The sequence below is a fragment of the Caloenas nicobarica genome, chromosome 3 (genome assembly GCF_036013445.1).
Source record: "Caloenas nicobarica isolate bCalNic1 chromosome 3, bCalNic1.hap1, whole genome shotgun sequence".
In the NCBI taxonomy this organism is placed as follows: Eukaryota; Metazoa; Chordata; class Aves; order Columbiformes; family Columbidae; genus Caloenas; species Caloenas nicobarica.
The window spans coordinates 100,542,540-100,559,380 of NC_088247.1; positions in this window are offsets into that span (position 1 = coordinate 100,542,540).

Genomic DNA, 16,841 nt, shown 5'->3' on the forward strand with positions numbered 1-16,841 from the left:
GAGGGGCACTAATATCATTATCCAGAAAGAGTCAAGGATGAATGAAGTGCAGTGATGTAGCATCAAGTCTTGATTCTCCTGTGAATTATAGTTTTACTTAATGAAGTCTTTGGGCTATCTTTGGCTGTTGTCCTTTATCAATATTATTTTTCTTTACCAATAACACTTTTCTACCTCATTGCTATTTGCAAAAGACTTCAAGAACTTGTGACAGAATTCCCATAGAAATCTAAACAGCATTTATCACTTAATTCAAATAACTAAATCAGGTAATAAGTTGTATCCATATTCTGCTTATAAAGTAGCACCTGCATACATTCACAATTTTCAGGTGTGAATATGCTTGCATTTGAACTTAAACAGATGCTAATTATGTGGAAGAAGTTCTTTTCCCAAAGGGTATCTTTTCCACAGTGTTATGTGGAAGTTTAAGTCCTTTATAGTCAGTAAACTACTCCACAGGAATACCTCCACACGCACACCTCTTAGGTACGAGGTGCCACACAGAAAGGCATGGACTGAAGGTGAGGTGCTGCAGATAAGCCTACAATGAAGTGTGGGTTGAAGCCCCACCTTTGCAGGGTAGAGGTGAAAGTGCAGTTCAGCAGAGCTCCCCAGGATGCTGGACCAATCCATTACCCTGCTGGACCAGTCACTCCAAGTAGCCCAATTGCTGCTTCACACCTTGGCTGCTGTCTCTTGAATTGGGACACCTGAGACAGAGTAGATCAAAGAGATGACTAAAAGGGTAAAGGGATTGATTTAACAGTTTTAGAGATTAGTGTAGCAGTGAATTTCCCCTCCCTGCACAGGGGGACTTCAGCTGAGCATCGCTTATGTACAGGCCACTGTTAAAACAATAGTTCAAATGGGTAAGTCAGACAGTGTTTGTGTCAGAAACTAAAAGTAGAAGATTTATGAGTTTCCCTATCCCCCAGCTCTACCTAATATGGAAAGGCAACAGTTTAGCTTCAGATCATGCTCATATTCTGAGAGATCTTCTATGTAAAAGTACATGAAACATCTATTACACGAAGGATTGGCGGTTCAGAATGACCTGGCAGTGGAATCTGTACTCCGCTTGCTTTTCCTGGATTGAAAGTCTTCACACTATGTACAGAAAACATATTCAGCAGTAGGTAGAGAATTATAAGTTATAAAATGCTTACTTATGTCGGTGATGAAGAGAGAAAACACCCTGCCTAAAACAGGTCTGCTTTTTATTTCATTTCTTACTCTACTTATTGATTTTCTGACTATTTTTTCTACAGAGCTGACCCATCACAGGAAATGCAGAACTCTCTGAATAAAGGTACATGACACATAACTACAGTTGGTATTGGTTTTCTGAGACTAGTACTCAGATATTGACAGCTGACTTTTATCTAGGTAAAAGCTCTCTACGTTACAGTTTGGGCTTTCTTCAATATACTCTCTTTTCCACTGAGCTGAAGTCCCTCTACAGAGAACTGTGCTGAGATTAACTGAGAAATCTAGTTTCTTATTAGGCATACAGTAAATAAAAATTCTGGAATTTATAGTCAACTTGTAAACATCCGAGTGATATTTAATCAGAATTAGATTAAATTTCACAGAAGTGAAATACTATTTCTGTTGATATTTGTATTTGAAATGGCACAGCCTAACTTAGCCATGGTGACATCCAATATACAATTACCAAATAATTCTTAAAGCATGGACTTCAGAGTTATCATCTCAGTATAAAAGTCATAATGCATTGGAATAAAGTTTGTAGACGATTAATTATCTTTGTCCAGAGTCCCTCTCCACTGTAGCATTTTATCATGACGCCATTATTCAAAATGCCAGCTAATAATATTAATACGCTTCACCATATTTGTTCCTAACATTTGCTTACCTTCTGTGAATACAAAAAGAAATTAAATGTTAGATACAACAGCAAACTGCCTCAAATACTTCAAATAGAGCAGTGAGGAGTTACAGACCAAACATATAGATGAATATTCTTACTGACATAGTTCTTTTGAATTCTCAGAAATGTCTGTGATATCAGACTCATAGTTCAACAGACAGTAGCACGGACTTCATCTGCATTAATTTATTATTCCTAGCAACAAGTGATTAAACCAATTTTCTGATTAATCAAAACCATGCTTTGTAACCATCTATGTGAGATCAGAATTTTTAATCACTCTGCACAGGCTGTAGCAATATGAAGAACAAGACTGAAAAATCTATGTTATAAGAAATATTTAGCAAATAAAATCTAAACCTCATTCAGAGCTAGCATCACTGTGAAGTATCAGTTATTGCATAATTGCACACTTGAAGTTTTTTTGCTACTCTGAAACATCTTACTAGCAACAGAGAAACTTGACTTAAAATGTCTTTTAGTCCTTATCAGTGTGGGTGTTTCTATGATGCTAAGAACAAATAAGCAGTAATCATCCTTGCATGACTGGAGCTATGAAAGGAGAAATCGGAGACAACAGAAATGTTGAGAGAACCAGACTAGATTTCAGGGATTACAGGTATTCTGTGTACTGTTCATACAATCACTGTCTGATTCAGCTTGGGACTCCAGCCTCACCGTCGTTCACGCTGCAAATTCATTTGCGGATACTGGAGCCTCCTCCTCTGTTGCCATCCCATGAATGTTCTCATTCTTCCACCTCCCTTTATGCCCAGCACCATACAGTACTGCAAAGAGCCAAGCTGCCATAAAAATATATTTTTGCCTATTGCGTCATATTCATGGTACAAATGTAGCGGGACACCACCTAGAGATGATGAGGCCCAAGGTGATATCTGTTACTCCTTGTGCTCTCATGTGTGGGTTTTCTGCCAGGAAAATTTCCCGTCAGCAATGTGATTAAGCAGCAGTAGAGATGGCTCAAGCTGGCTTCATAAGAAATAGCAAATGAGGCAGTTCAGATTTAAACCACAGAAGGCTACTTATTTCCAGGTCCTGCAAGATTGGCTTAGTGGTTTCAGGATTCATACCATGGGTAGTCTTTGACATCTGCCAGCTAGAAGCATGTCATCAAGCTGAGAAGGAAGAAACACTTCGCCCTGTTGCTCTCTGTACTGCTACGTGCACCGTGTCTATTTGCAAAGCAGCGATGGCTGGTTTGGAGGCGTCACTACATTCGTATGAAAAAACACATTGCGCATTTGTATTAGGCATAATCCCAAGTTTTCAGAGGAGTGCCTAACCTAAGGTTGTGGGAGCCAAAAGCCAGGCTTGCTTTTTGACCTCTGCTTCTTTTAAAGAAGCAGAAAGTACAGAAAAGGGCCTGTCTTCATGGGCTTAACCATAACTCCAACATCATAATTAAATGAAATATAACAAGAGAAAGTGTAGAGTCTTACATCTGGGCAGGAACAATGCCAGGTTCCAGTATAGGTTGGGGAATGACCTATTAGAGAGCAGTGTAGGGGAAAGGGACCTGGGGGTCCTGGTGGACACCAGGATGACCATGAGCCAGCACTGGGCCCTTGTGGCCAAGAAGGCCAATGGCATCCTGGGGTGTATTAGAAGTGGGGTGGTTAGTAGGTCAAGAGAGGTTCTCCTCCCCCTCTACTCTGCCCTGGTGAGACCTCATCTGGAATATTGTGTCCAGTTCTGGGCCCCTCAGTTCCAGAAGGACAGGGAACTGCTGGAGAGAGTCCAGCGCAGGGCAACGAAGATGAAGGGAGTGGAGCATCTCCCTTATGAGGAAAGGCTGAGGGAGCTGGGTCTCTTTAGCTTGGAGAAGAGGAGACTGAGGGGTGACCTCATCAATGTTTATAAATATATAAAGGGTGGGTGTCACGAGGATGGAGCCAGGCTCTTCTCGGTGACAACCAACAGTAAGACAAGGGGTAATGGTTTCAAGCTGGAACACAAGAGGTTCCACTTAAATTTGAGAAGAAACTTGTGTCCGCCTGGACACCTTCCTGTGTAACCTCATCTGGGTGTTTCTGCTCTGGCAGGGGATTGGACTAGATGATCTTTCAAGGTCCCTTCCAATCCCTAACATTCTGTGATTCTGTGATTCTGTAATCAGAAGCCATGCAGGGAATAACAGGCCAATAAACCACCTTTGACATGGCAATATCTCCACTAAGAAATAGTGTTGTCATTTAGTTTTCTTTTTTTGAGGGAAGGGTCTGAGAGGCTGAAAGGCGAAGCATATGAGCAGGGTAAGGATATATGAAGCTAACTCATAGATTGGACAGTCTCTGGTGTGTCTCTAACTTGATAAGGCACTCAAAGCGACAGACTGGCCTTTAGTATCTCACCTGTCCATGAATTAACTGACCCATGACTAGATAACGTGCAACACAGACTTATCTCCACTCAACGAAAAGTCATCAGGACTGTTTATCACAGACAATCTTGTTTGAACATTCTCACAGTTGTTAGTTTGTAGATAGTGAACCATCAGCGGTAGTGAGGAGAGCTGTAATGGATCACAGATCTAGGACAGTAGCTACAATGAGTCTCGGCTGATCGCTTAAAAAATTCCATAAAGAAATTACAGACCGAAGAGAGTCTATATTTTCTGGCCAGTACAAGATGATCCTTTATAGTACTTGACCAATGACACTGTCTAGTACCATCTAAAATGGTACAAGAAAAGGTTATTCACTAGAACACTCCGTTTAGTTGTCTGGAAACTTTACTCCCAAATTTTATCCACAGTACCCTGTGTCTTTGGGTTTTTCTGCTATGGAGGCAGACGTAATAATTTTGTAAATAACAAACTTATTGGATTCTTACTTTCCACTTTCAGTGAATTTAGATTGCTCTGGCTTAGTCTATTTTAATTTCTTATTGTTGATAAAAATTTTGTTACAAAACAAAACCTTAAAAACCCTTGATGTGGCAAACTTCACAGGAACTAATCAGGAATGTCTCTCTTTTGTGTTCATAATTAAAAAAAAAATAAAAAGAAGTCTTGGATTACCTGAAAGGTTGAAATAATTTACAGAACAAGTTACCTAATGGTACTCCAATTTTCTAATTAGTTGTAGGTTCAAATGATATCAGTATTGGCTTATGCTTCAGGGCATGAACAGCACTGAATTAACTGAATAAACTTATTATAAACTGGTAATTAATGATAATTATAAAATGGAAAGAAGTAGAGTGATATGATTGGCTAATAAGAGCGGTGAGTGCTGAAATTAATACAACATAATTTTCTGCTCAGTACATGTTAGACTTGTAACTAAATTAACGTAAGTAATTTTAAAGCATTTTGTAAGAAAACTTTATAATTACAATTAGGCACTATGGCGTATTAGTTCATGCCTGGTTGCATTGATGGTAATCAGATGGTATTGGTTTATGCTGATGTGACAGTTGATTATTGCCAATAAATCTAGATGTGAATGAACACACAAAAACTTCATGTTTGGAACAGAAATATTCTTTTTTCCATACTTTAAAAATCTGTAATTTTCCATTTTTCAAATACTGATAGGTCTTCTGAGCTAGAAATCAGAGAGAACAGCACCAAACTGGTCAAGGTCATCAGCTGAGTACCATGGCTCCAGTAACCAAAACTGGAAAACCACAATGACGTGCCTGCAAAATCCTTTCTGAAAAGCGACCAAGTGCCAAAAGCCCCGCTTGTCAGAACAGGAGAGTGGAACAAAGTTTTGTACAGGTTGGGTTTTAGATTATATATCTCAAACCATTCTTATAAAGCGGTGCATTTCAAGTACCAAGAGCAGATATTTAATGAACTGTAAATGAATTATTTGAATATGCTTTTCAGAAGTATAAAGAGATCATTAACTTACTGCTGACCAGCCACCCGAGGTGAGTAGGAGAGCGAGCTTACCTTGCTGGGTCACCGCGCAGTACTCATAATAGTGTTTTTTTCCTTAGTGCTTCATTGCAGTATTGCATTGACTATGGGTTCAAGTTCCGCTATAGCGCTTGAGTCATGCATATCCTTCTATAGAACAAGAAGAGCTCTTCAAGTTGCTTCTGTGAATATACTTTCTCCTATAGCATTTGTATGGTCTGGGGAATCTCAGGTAGAACAGAGCAACAGTCAGAACATTTTTCTGTACCAAAAGACCTAGCTTCTTAGTGCCACATTTTGCCAATTTGTACCAAATTCAGGCAGTTGTTACCACCAAAAAACAAAGACAAATAAAAAGCCCTCTTTAAATCAGGCAGACAAAATAGTCCATTTCAATATTCTCCAGATCAGTAACAGATGTTTCAAAGCATTTCATTTCAGTGCTTTTTATATGAAACTGTTCCTCTTTCAGTTTAAGCAATTTTTCACCCAAGTTTGAACTCCTTGTATTAAAAAAAAAAAAAAAAAAAGAAGACATTCTATTCAGCACAAATTGACAATTTCCTTTGACAGTTGCCGGATTTTCAATTCACAATTATTATTTTTAAAGGAAATTTTCTACAAAATACACATGATTATTTATATAGTTCTAACTCATACTGAAAGATGTAGAAAACAATAACACTTTTGCTATATGCCATGTTGCTCCTCAGGTGGTTTTATTATCTCCACTACATACAGGCAGAGAAGAGGCACAGATATTCCAAATACAGTGGTTCCTCACTCTTTAGCACCCTGACCCTGAGAAATCAGCATATGTATGTAGGAAACTTAGCAAATACCACACAAGAAACCTCAGGAAACCTTCTGCCTTGTTCCCCACACCTCCTGTGGTCTATCTCCTCTGAAAAACAAAGCTGGCATTCTTCCAGAAAAGGTCTCTTTCTTTACAACACCCTGATTTATCCCTGGAGCAGGTTTCCCCAAGTGCTGAACAAAGGAAGGAACCTGATGAAAAATTTATTGAGCTAAATAATTAAATATTAGAAGACATAAATAGAAGACACTGAAGTTAGCTTGTAAGTAATCTTATTTCTGCAGTTCTAAGTTTGAGTTCTTTGATTTACCGTTTTCGTGACATGTTTTTGAATGGCTTGATATTGCATTTCCTTTGTGAGGTGTATCCCTACCAAAGATGTGTTCTTTCCCTCTCTGTAAGGAGTTTCAAGCAAGTCTTACGCATGGGATCTACAGATGTGTATGCAAAGGGAGGTAACTCTGCAACTGATCCCTGTGTTTTACAGTATCAGTGCTTGGGGCTTCTGTGCACATCCAGTTGTGGATGTGCAGATCATGCGTGAATCATTTTAGAGACTGAGAACCTGGCCTCTACTTCGCGACTAATTAATCTCCCCAGGGGCTGTCACTGATGCACAAAATGGTGATTTCAGAGATTTTATTGCAAGTAAATGCATATCAAGACAGAGAACCATCATGTTTTTAAAGACTTTTTGAAATCTGTTGCAGGAGGAAAGACACTTTGGGGTTGAGCAGTGAAAAAAGCAGCACTGAGAATATAGGTCAAGACATTAATATAAATTTGATCACTTCCTTTTTATTCACCAACATTCCTCACAATAAATCAGATCACCTCCTCACCCACACACCCCCCGCACATTTCACCCTTCCTGTCCTGATTTCGGATCACCGAATGTAAATCTGTGACAAGGGTATCTATATATAATATTAATGGTGCTGAGGAGTGTTGGTGTGAAGCTTGAGTACTTGCCAAGTAAGGAGTGATCAGAGCAGAGCTGTTCATCCTCTGCAGCACGCTCTACATCATCTGCAGGACAAATGTAACATCATTAGGCAAAAAAGGCAGCCATTCTGCAAGGAAATGGCTAAGTTGGAGGTACCAATCAATCTCACCAAGCGAGGCTCCCTGTGATACTGTCAGAAGCAACACACAAAACAGATTGCAGTGTAGATCACAGGGTGGTTTAAAAAAAGAAAGAAAAAAAAAAAAAGAAAAAAAGAAAAAGAGAGAGAGACAAAAAAAAAAAACCCCAACAAACCCTAAACCAACCTCTTTTCCTCTACTCCTTTCCCTATTCCTTCCCCTATTTTCTAAGATTACCTCACATAACCAGTTGTTGCTGATCTGAACCATTTACCAGACAGTCTAGATTTGGTTGCTTTATGCTTAAAAGCATGTGACTAAGCATTGATATTTAGCTGTTAATTTACTAAGGTATAAAGTAGCTGCTGGAGACAGGGTGTATCAGTATCGCAACAGGCAATATTAAAGTCAATAGACATGAATTGTGAGCTTAGAAAAGGTCATTAATGGGCTCCTGAAAGGAAGTTACAATAACTAAATAAAAACTAAGCTAAAGCAGATGCAATTATCATTATTTAAACTCAAATTGCAATTAAATAATTTTTCTCAGGTATTTACAAGTCTTATTGACTTTTTGGCCTGATAAATGTCTGCTTTCAAGTTACAGTTTTCTCTGTATCTAGGACATGCACATGGACATAATGAAGCCAATGGGAATATTTGTGCTGCCTGCAATGGACAGAGAATGAGACCAATCATGAGATTGAAGCAAGGCAAGAGTAGTCTTTTTGTATGATACACATTCAGCTTGCTTTGCTGGTGAATGGAAACGAAGTGCAACTGTACAGGGTTTTTTTAAAATAAAATGTTCCCCCCAATCTTCTGTATCACCTAAAAATATATTTATTAGTAAAGATGCAGCAAGACAGAGGGCATTAACTTGATTCCCATGGAGAATCTCATTTAAAAAAAATTGAACTTGCACTAACACCCTAGAAGTTCTGCTGTTTGACCACATTTGATGTCTCTTTTAGTAGGAGTTTATTTTTAGAATCAGCAAGGGTTAAATCTACCATTCGTTGTTTCTGTTCTTGTATCAAGGTCAGAATGAGCAGGTAGCCCAGTTCACAGTTTGCAGGACTAATAAATCTTTCCAAAGGTCAGCATCTGCAGTCATTATCAACTAATCAGTTTTAATTTGGTTTTTAATATATAAACACTTGGGATCATGTAGAAAACATCATGCATGTTGTTTGAATCTGATGTTTAAAAAGAAAAAGTCACTTTAGTTCATTAATATTTTAAATAAAGGAAATCAATAGTTGCATTAAAATCGCTTATCTTCAAGTCTTTCTTGTTTTCACAAAATATTAAAGATAACAATAAATAGGTGTGCTTTTTTCTGGTGAGGCTTTTATTAGAGCTGCTGCCTCTTATGAGACCAAACAGATCAACTGCAGTGTAAATCAGTATACATCGATTCACTTGAGAACTGACTTGATCCAACTGACTTTCAACCGTTGCAAACACACTTCTTAGTATTTAGGCTATTTAAATCCAGAGGAGTAAGAACAGCAATGTGAAATGTCAACGTACAACTTTTCCAACACTGGGTTCAAAAACCTTTTGAGAAATGTATTTTTAAGTCACAGCGTTTGAAGAGTTCCACTTTAACTTTTGTAATGTTAAATATTTCTACTATTTGTCATGCTTTCTCATCAAAACTAACGTCTAGGAATTCAGCAGAGTGTCGCCATGTGACTCCTTACAGCCAACAGGATCACCAGTGTTAAATCAATAAAAGATATTGTTTTGGTATGCCACCTCATTGTCATAATATGCACGTAAATCCAAAATTTAGATATTAAAAAATATCTGCTTAGATGCTAAGGGCCTACACATTCTAAATTTGATGATCTTCTTTACATTTTAAGCTGTCTTTTCACTTAAAATAATTGTGCCTGCAGTCACACACACCCTTGAAGTCTCGAGTCAAGGCTAGTGTTGTTGGTGCAGAAGATCTCAATTGCCAAAGAGACCAGAGGGAGATTTTTTTGCTGTAGCGGATCTTGCACTCACTGGTACCTATTTTAACTAATGTCATTTTGTGCTGTTTGCTTCTGCATATCAGCCTATGCAGTAGTTCAGTGTGGACCACAAATGTCACTTGCCGGAGATCATTTTTCTTACATGTGCTTTGCTGCTTTCACGGACACTTCCAGTGTGGACTGTGTGAGGTGATGGTGCTATCTCACTGGAGGAACAGTTGGGGTTGCCAGGTGGCACAGCTCTTCTGCCTTCTGAAGCAGTAGCCTGCTTTGCAAATGGACAAACAGAGCTTTCATGAGCACCGTCTGCTCTGGTTTGCAATATCTTAATATTATATAAATATTTTAAAATTCAATCGTTACCAGTAAAAATATTCAACATTAATCTACTGACATTTTTCAGAATAGAAATTTATTTTTAAAAGAAATCCTACATCTTTTCTTATTTTCCAAATTTACTTTTAAGCAAACAATAGATTTTTGAAATGCAACATTTCTGTAATATGTCCAAATAGTATTCTTTTAAGACCTATGTTGAAATCAAATTTTATAGTGATGTGAAACACACTGGATGATCCACCTACATAATAATTTCTGACATTTCTAACCTCTTTTCAACAAAAAAACACTTCAAAGAAACCTTTCCATTGCAACTTTTTGCAGTGGATTATGCTGTATTGCAGGAACAGCATCAGAGTGTAGCACCTTTGATGTTATGATGTGTTAAGAATGCTCATAATCTTGGATGCTGGTAAATGTGTATCTAGTCAGATGGCAGTAGAGGGACTCTGCCCATAGGACCTCATCAACCACATATGCAAAATGATGGAGAACGTTTGCTTTTCATTTAAATATGAAATGGATTAGATGATAGGACTTTCCCAAGGGTTCCCTTACTGTTCATATTGCAACAGACCTGTCCTGTGGATTCCAGGGATGTTAAGGAGTATTCTATGGGACTGTGTATGATTAGGAACTGCTGCATTAGTGAAATATTAATTACTTAAAATCCTCAGTTAGAACACAGACAAAGTTATGCAGAAGCAGTGAAAAATTTAAAGATTATAATGTTACTATTATAGGAGAATAATAATAATATTAATAAGAATGGAATAGAGAGACTATAAGAAGAGCTCTATAGCTACCCAGGTAAGACCAACACTGTAGAGAACACTGGAACCTTAAAGAGCTAAAGCTAACCAGGACTATGGTTGCTGAACACACAGAAAAGCTGGCGTCCTCCACTGTACAATGCCATTCACTTCAAACATTATCTTAGCTATCTTAGAATTTCTGGGACCATTTTCTGGAGCAGCCTTGGACTCTTGCAGGAGTGTCCAGTATAAATGTTAAACTTCTCAGAGTCATAACTTGTCAAGTAAAACAAATAAAATATTGGAAGAGATGCTACAGCTTCAGAAAGATGGCATGCTTTCCCAGTTTGAGTTATTCATTACTGTAGTGGTAAAATAATTCTTACATGTTATTGTGTGTCATGAACAGGCAGTAGATGAACACTCACCAGGGAACTTAAGATTCAGGAAACTGTATGTCTGTTACATCCAGAGGAAAGCTCAACTTTATGTGGCAAATTGGATACTTACTTGGCTCTTTAGATGTCTCAGGTATAAAGCTGCAAAATTGGTAAATTCAGTTCAAATAACATATGAGTCAACAGGCTATTGGATAGGCTGCACATGTCATAAAAGTAATGAAATCCTTGAACTAGTAATAGGCAAGGTTTTATCGTGGTGGAAAAATTAATGAAGGAACATATTAGGAGATGTTAGTAGACATAGAAATGACTCACTGTGAAAGTTATTCCTTATCTTCTTCTAAAAAATCAGCTAGAGGTATAAGTGTATTTTATACAAGGAGATATTTCCAAGGTTGATTTTGAATAATGTATTCAGAGGGATGAACTTTTTTTTTTTTTTTCCCAAAGTCATTGAAGGCAAAACACTTGGCTCTCAAGAATTACGAGCAAAGCTTAAAAGGACTATGGACCCAATTTTGCTCTCATTGAAACCAACAGGAGACTTTCCATTGATTTTTGAAGATAGATCAAGCTCTTTATCCTTTGTATATATGACCTTTCCCATAATACTATTCTATCAACTGGAATACCTGCAGTGGGAGCAAATGAAGGGAAATCCCTAATGCTAACTAGAGAAAAGAACAAGTGCTGCTTTTGTTTTTCAGTTGAGAAGCAACAAATTTTTTACGTTACACCTGTTTGACCATAAATACAGCCATGCACATTATGACCCAGACTTATCAGACTTATCAGACTTATGAAAAGATTATTTGCTTTGACTTCTGTTCACTTCAGAATAATTGTGTGAGACAATTCATTAAAGGATGCAAAAGCATGAAACTGCATTTTACCACATCTTCTGGTCATTTTTACTCAAAGAATACTCCTACTAAGACCAATAAGAGTGGTTTTATTGAGAGTAAAGGAAGTTTAGGGGGAGTTTGAAATTGGACTTAGGGGTAAATAATAAGAATAGACTTTTGGACAAAAGAAGCCAGGAAAGCCCAAGAAGGCTGGACAAAGGCTGGACTGCTGCTCCAGTCCAGCTTTTATCTCTGAGTTGTAATCTAGATTTTGGATGTCAGCCATAGCAAGTTGCTTATGTAAGCTACTCGTGAATATCATGAGTGAGGGCTTCCAGCTACTGTTTTCTCCATTTTTCCTAACTGTGATAACTTTGATTCTATTTAAGTAGAGTCTTTTCCATTGTTGTATATGACACTATAAGTCACTCTGGTACTTAGACTACTAAAACTATACAACTATACAAGTCCTTGAAAATGAATGCTACATTATGTGTAGGGGTGGTCTTATCACTTACTGTACAGTTTAGAGATAATAAATCTAATTGATTCTCCCTTCTGTTATCTTAACACCAGAGTCCAGTGCAAACTGTACAGCAATATTTAAATGACCACAACACAAAGTCAACATGATGCCGTGGAAAAGAATAGAGCAATATTCTTAATTCTGAAACCCTGTATTGGTAATCAATTGAAATGCAGGGGCAATTGAAGAGCTGTCCAATTTTCAATTGCAGCATAAGTTGGGAAACAATTTGAAAATAATGGCTCATACGAAGAGTTTTTGAAAGAGTCAATATGGTCTTCATGTGAAGGACAAATAAGGATTTGGCAGTCTACCCATTGTTCAGTCTTTACGCATTAGACATTATCTGCAGGACTCACCGCAACGGCCCAACTAAGATCAGAGTTCGCAATCTTTCCATGTGACTCCGATGAAAACGTACCTAGTGGGATATTCATTCTGGAGGCATATTCAATGAATGTGTTCTAGCATTACTGTGAGCATTATTACCAATACACATTCAGTGAAAACTTGCTTAGTGAATTGCTTCTCATTTGAAACATTTATTACCTGTGGTATGTTTTTGTCATATAACTACGTTGCATACTATTAAAAGTAAAGATTTTCATGGAGTGTGGTCCACTGGTGTAAAAATAAATATTCTTGCACACCAAACATTATGATTTTGAGAGAATATTTATACAGCTTTCCTTTGATAGAAATGAGCATTTCCAAAGCTTGGCTCTTAACCTGGATTAAGACACAAGTCTGCCTTTCTGTCTTCTGATTGTCTTAAAGAAAATGAGATTTAGACAAGCAGTGTTCTAGCCTTGGTTAATTTCCATGGGAACCTCTGACTACGAGCTAAATATTTTTCACACTTCTCCTACAGATGGTCTCTCTGGTGTGACTGAGGACTCATTTCACACCTTCAGCTTCTTACCCTTCTCTGAGACAGTCAATATTGGTCACTATACAAACTGTATCTTGACAGAGAGACTCCAAAGGGGAGGACCGGTGTGGCAGGGTGGAGCAGGACTGAAAATTCAGTAAAGGACTATTATACTCATTAATCCCTCTTAGTGTCTTATTGAGGCTGTCCTATGAAAAGGACATTTTTAATAATGAAGATGAGGACCCAAACCTTGGCAGCCAGCATTCCAGTAGTCAGATATTTCTCTAATTTCACTACATGGTAGTGAAGAAAAACTCAAGGAATACTGACATGTGTTGTTTCCATTAAAAAGAAGAATTTAAAATAAAATAATTTAAAATAAAAAGGCTATTGAGTTCCAAAGAAGGCAAACAGTTATGTTCTGGACATCAGAAAGACACTGTCATTACTTTGGATTTGGAAAAATATTAGTGTAACTAAGACCTTTGAAATTTGTTTTTATGACAGTGTTGTGTGGACATATAAATACAAATTACTATGTGCCTACATATAGAAAGTGTGTTTTTACAGCAATAGAATAGATAATTAGTTAGATGTTTTTCATATTTACTATATACAATCTTCTAAGTGTGTATTTGTGAATTTGCTTCATTTATGATTGTACTAATTAAAAAGTTTTAAAAATGATGTCCAGGACAATTCTAACTTCTTGGTATTTACATTTGCCCTATGGCATTAGCTGAGTATTTTTCTTCCTATTCAATGTGATTTTTTTGTGCAGCGTTGCCTGAATCTGAATTAAGTGTCTTTACTTGTGCAACATGGAAATAAGGAAGTAGAATTAAGTTTTCAGTTATCTTATGATGCATTTGTACATCAAAGAATGTTGTTTGCTCTCTAACAAGGAAAAGTCTTGGCTGATGTAAGTAAGAATATTTTCTTGGTATTCAGAGAAGCAAAGGAGAATGCCTTCTTGCAGGGATGCCTATCTATCTGAGTGTTCATGGGTCCCCCAAAAGCAGTGTGGTGCTACTCACAAAAGGAAAAAAAAAAAAAAAAGCAGATGAATGCTCTGGATTTAATACTCCTGGGGTCTTCTCCAGGCTTTCAACTCCCAACTGCAATGGCAAACAGATAAAACCTGACAGTCAGGTAGAAGTCTTGACAGTAGAATAGCTGGACCAAACAAAGCCTTTTCTCTTTCAGTGTCAAAGCACCATACTCAAATTCAGTGGAAAAAAAACAGTGTATCTCTGCAAACTCATTTTTATAAGACACTAAACCATGTGAGCTATGATTAGTGGCTTAGACTCTGTGAGATTGTTCACACACTTGAAGTCAGGATGCATTGAAAATCATTGCTAGATTGAGTTTTATTTATCCACCTACTATGGGTATTCTTCAAACTATATTTGCTATGGCTGCTTCACCTTTGGATTCAACAACATGTTTATGTTGTGAAGCTCTCTTACTTGCTCCATTTCTTAAAGAGAAAAAGTTATTTTATCTTGTATTAACTTTAAAAACGTATTTATTTATATAGGAGGCCTGGATGGACTTTCTTAGTTGCTTGTTTATGCCATAGCTGGCAATCTAGCATCAAGATAGGATATGCAAGTATTATAATACTATACTAAATTGTAGAAAAATTAACCAAACGAGATTTGTACCTCTGAAATCTTTACAATTATGAGAATGAATAAGCCTCAAAAAAAAAAAAAAGAAAAAAGATCATGCTCTAATGTTAATCTTTTATGCTAGATCAATTTAATTCATTCCACATAGTAGGGAAGTATTAAGAATTCAATTGCTATCCAGCTAAAAAGAATGTCCTGCTTGAAGTACAAAACCAGCCACAGTTGGACATATACAGCAAGTCTTTTTTTGTACAAGAAGAGGAGAAACCTACAGGATCATAAGCTGGGGATGTGTAAATTTAAAATGGTTCAGTATTTTAAATTCTTCACACAGATAATTACATCATGTCTAAATGACTAAAGCAACATCCAAAAACCTTTTAAGGTATTTTTAGCCCTAATTGTTTTACCTTTGTGCTATCCCCAAGCAGTACAATGAGATCAGTTCAATACTTTTATTTTTTAAGGACTAAATCCACTGCTTGATTGCTGCCCTCTCATGTCCTATGCAGCAGTTCGTTTTTCTCTCCCCTCGTCCTTTTTTTTATTTGCCTGTACAAATTTCTAAGGTGAGCCGGAGGGAGGGAGGCGGAAGAACATGTTAGTCCACAGCTGCCTATCAGTGGAGGACGGTGGGTTTGATTAAAGGGGAGCTCCCTCCTGGATTTCACACACCACATCAATCACATTGATCAGCCCCCAGAAAGGCAACATATTGTCTGGGAATAAGCCAAGGAGGGATATCAATTTCACAATAGCACTTATGTCTTTCAGCCAAGAACTGGTTTATTTTTGGCTACTGAAGGCTGAGACTCTCTTTGGAACTCCATTTATGTCCAAAGATTTTCACTGCTCACTTGCTATTTCACCAGCAAGTTATCACTAACTTCTGCCTGAAATTTGTAGTCCTATATGTGATTTCTACATAGAAAAATCAGCTTCTGCTTGCTTCCTGTATCTGGTGATAGGACTTCCCAGCTGTGCATCTGTTATTTCTTTCTTCCAGTGCTACTTGAAAATGTAGTGTCTTTGGGAGTACTCACGATTTTTATGCCTTTCCCTATAATCTTCCAGAATGTGTTCAAGTCCTTAGGAAAAATTACATCTAAAATATATCTGTGTTATTCTTTCATCTAAATGATGAGGTAAAATATGTCCATTGTTTTGATATACCATTTATTAATGCCATTTGCAGAATAAGTCTACAAAAGGTATCCTATTTTGCAGTAATGGTATCTACACTTCCTGGTCCCAAACACTCCAGTTTTATGGATATGTTTCTTTGTCAGATAGAGTTTTGATTGATTATCTCTGCCTGTCACTTTAAAGAAATCATTCTTACATATTGTTTTATATCATGCTCCCAAGGAGGCTTCATCTAGTTTGTTGACATAATGAATCCTACATCCCATGATTAATTACTTGTATTATATTATTATATCCACCTACATTTGCCCTGGCTACTTTCTCAATAATTGCTGTTCTGTAAATGTATTTGAGAGTGCCTTTGTGTGTGAGAGAGAGAGAACTGGGGCTCAGTTCAGCTGCAAACTGCTACAGCAAATGAGTGTAGGAATTAACAAAATGACCCCTTCATCATTAAAAATAAGGACTTAAAATAGAAATAAAATTGCCAGTATGGCATTCCTCTTACATAAAAACCTGATGACTTCACTGGTTTTCTAAAATAACAGGTATTTCATAAAATATCTTTTAAGGCTAGTTATCATTTAGTACTCAAATTGTTATTCTCCCCTCGCTATCACTACTTACTGAATTATTTAGCTAAT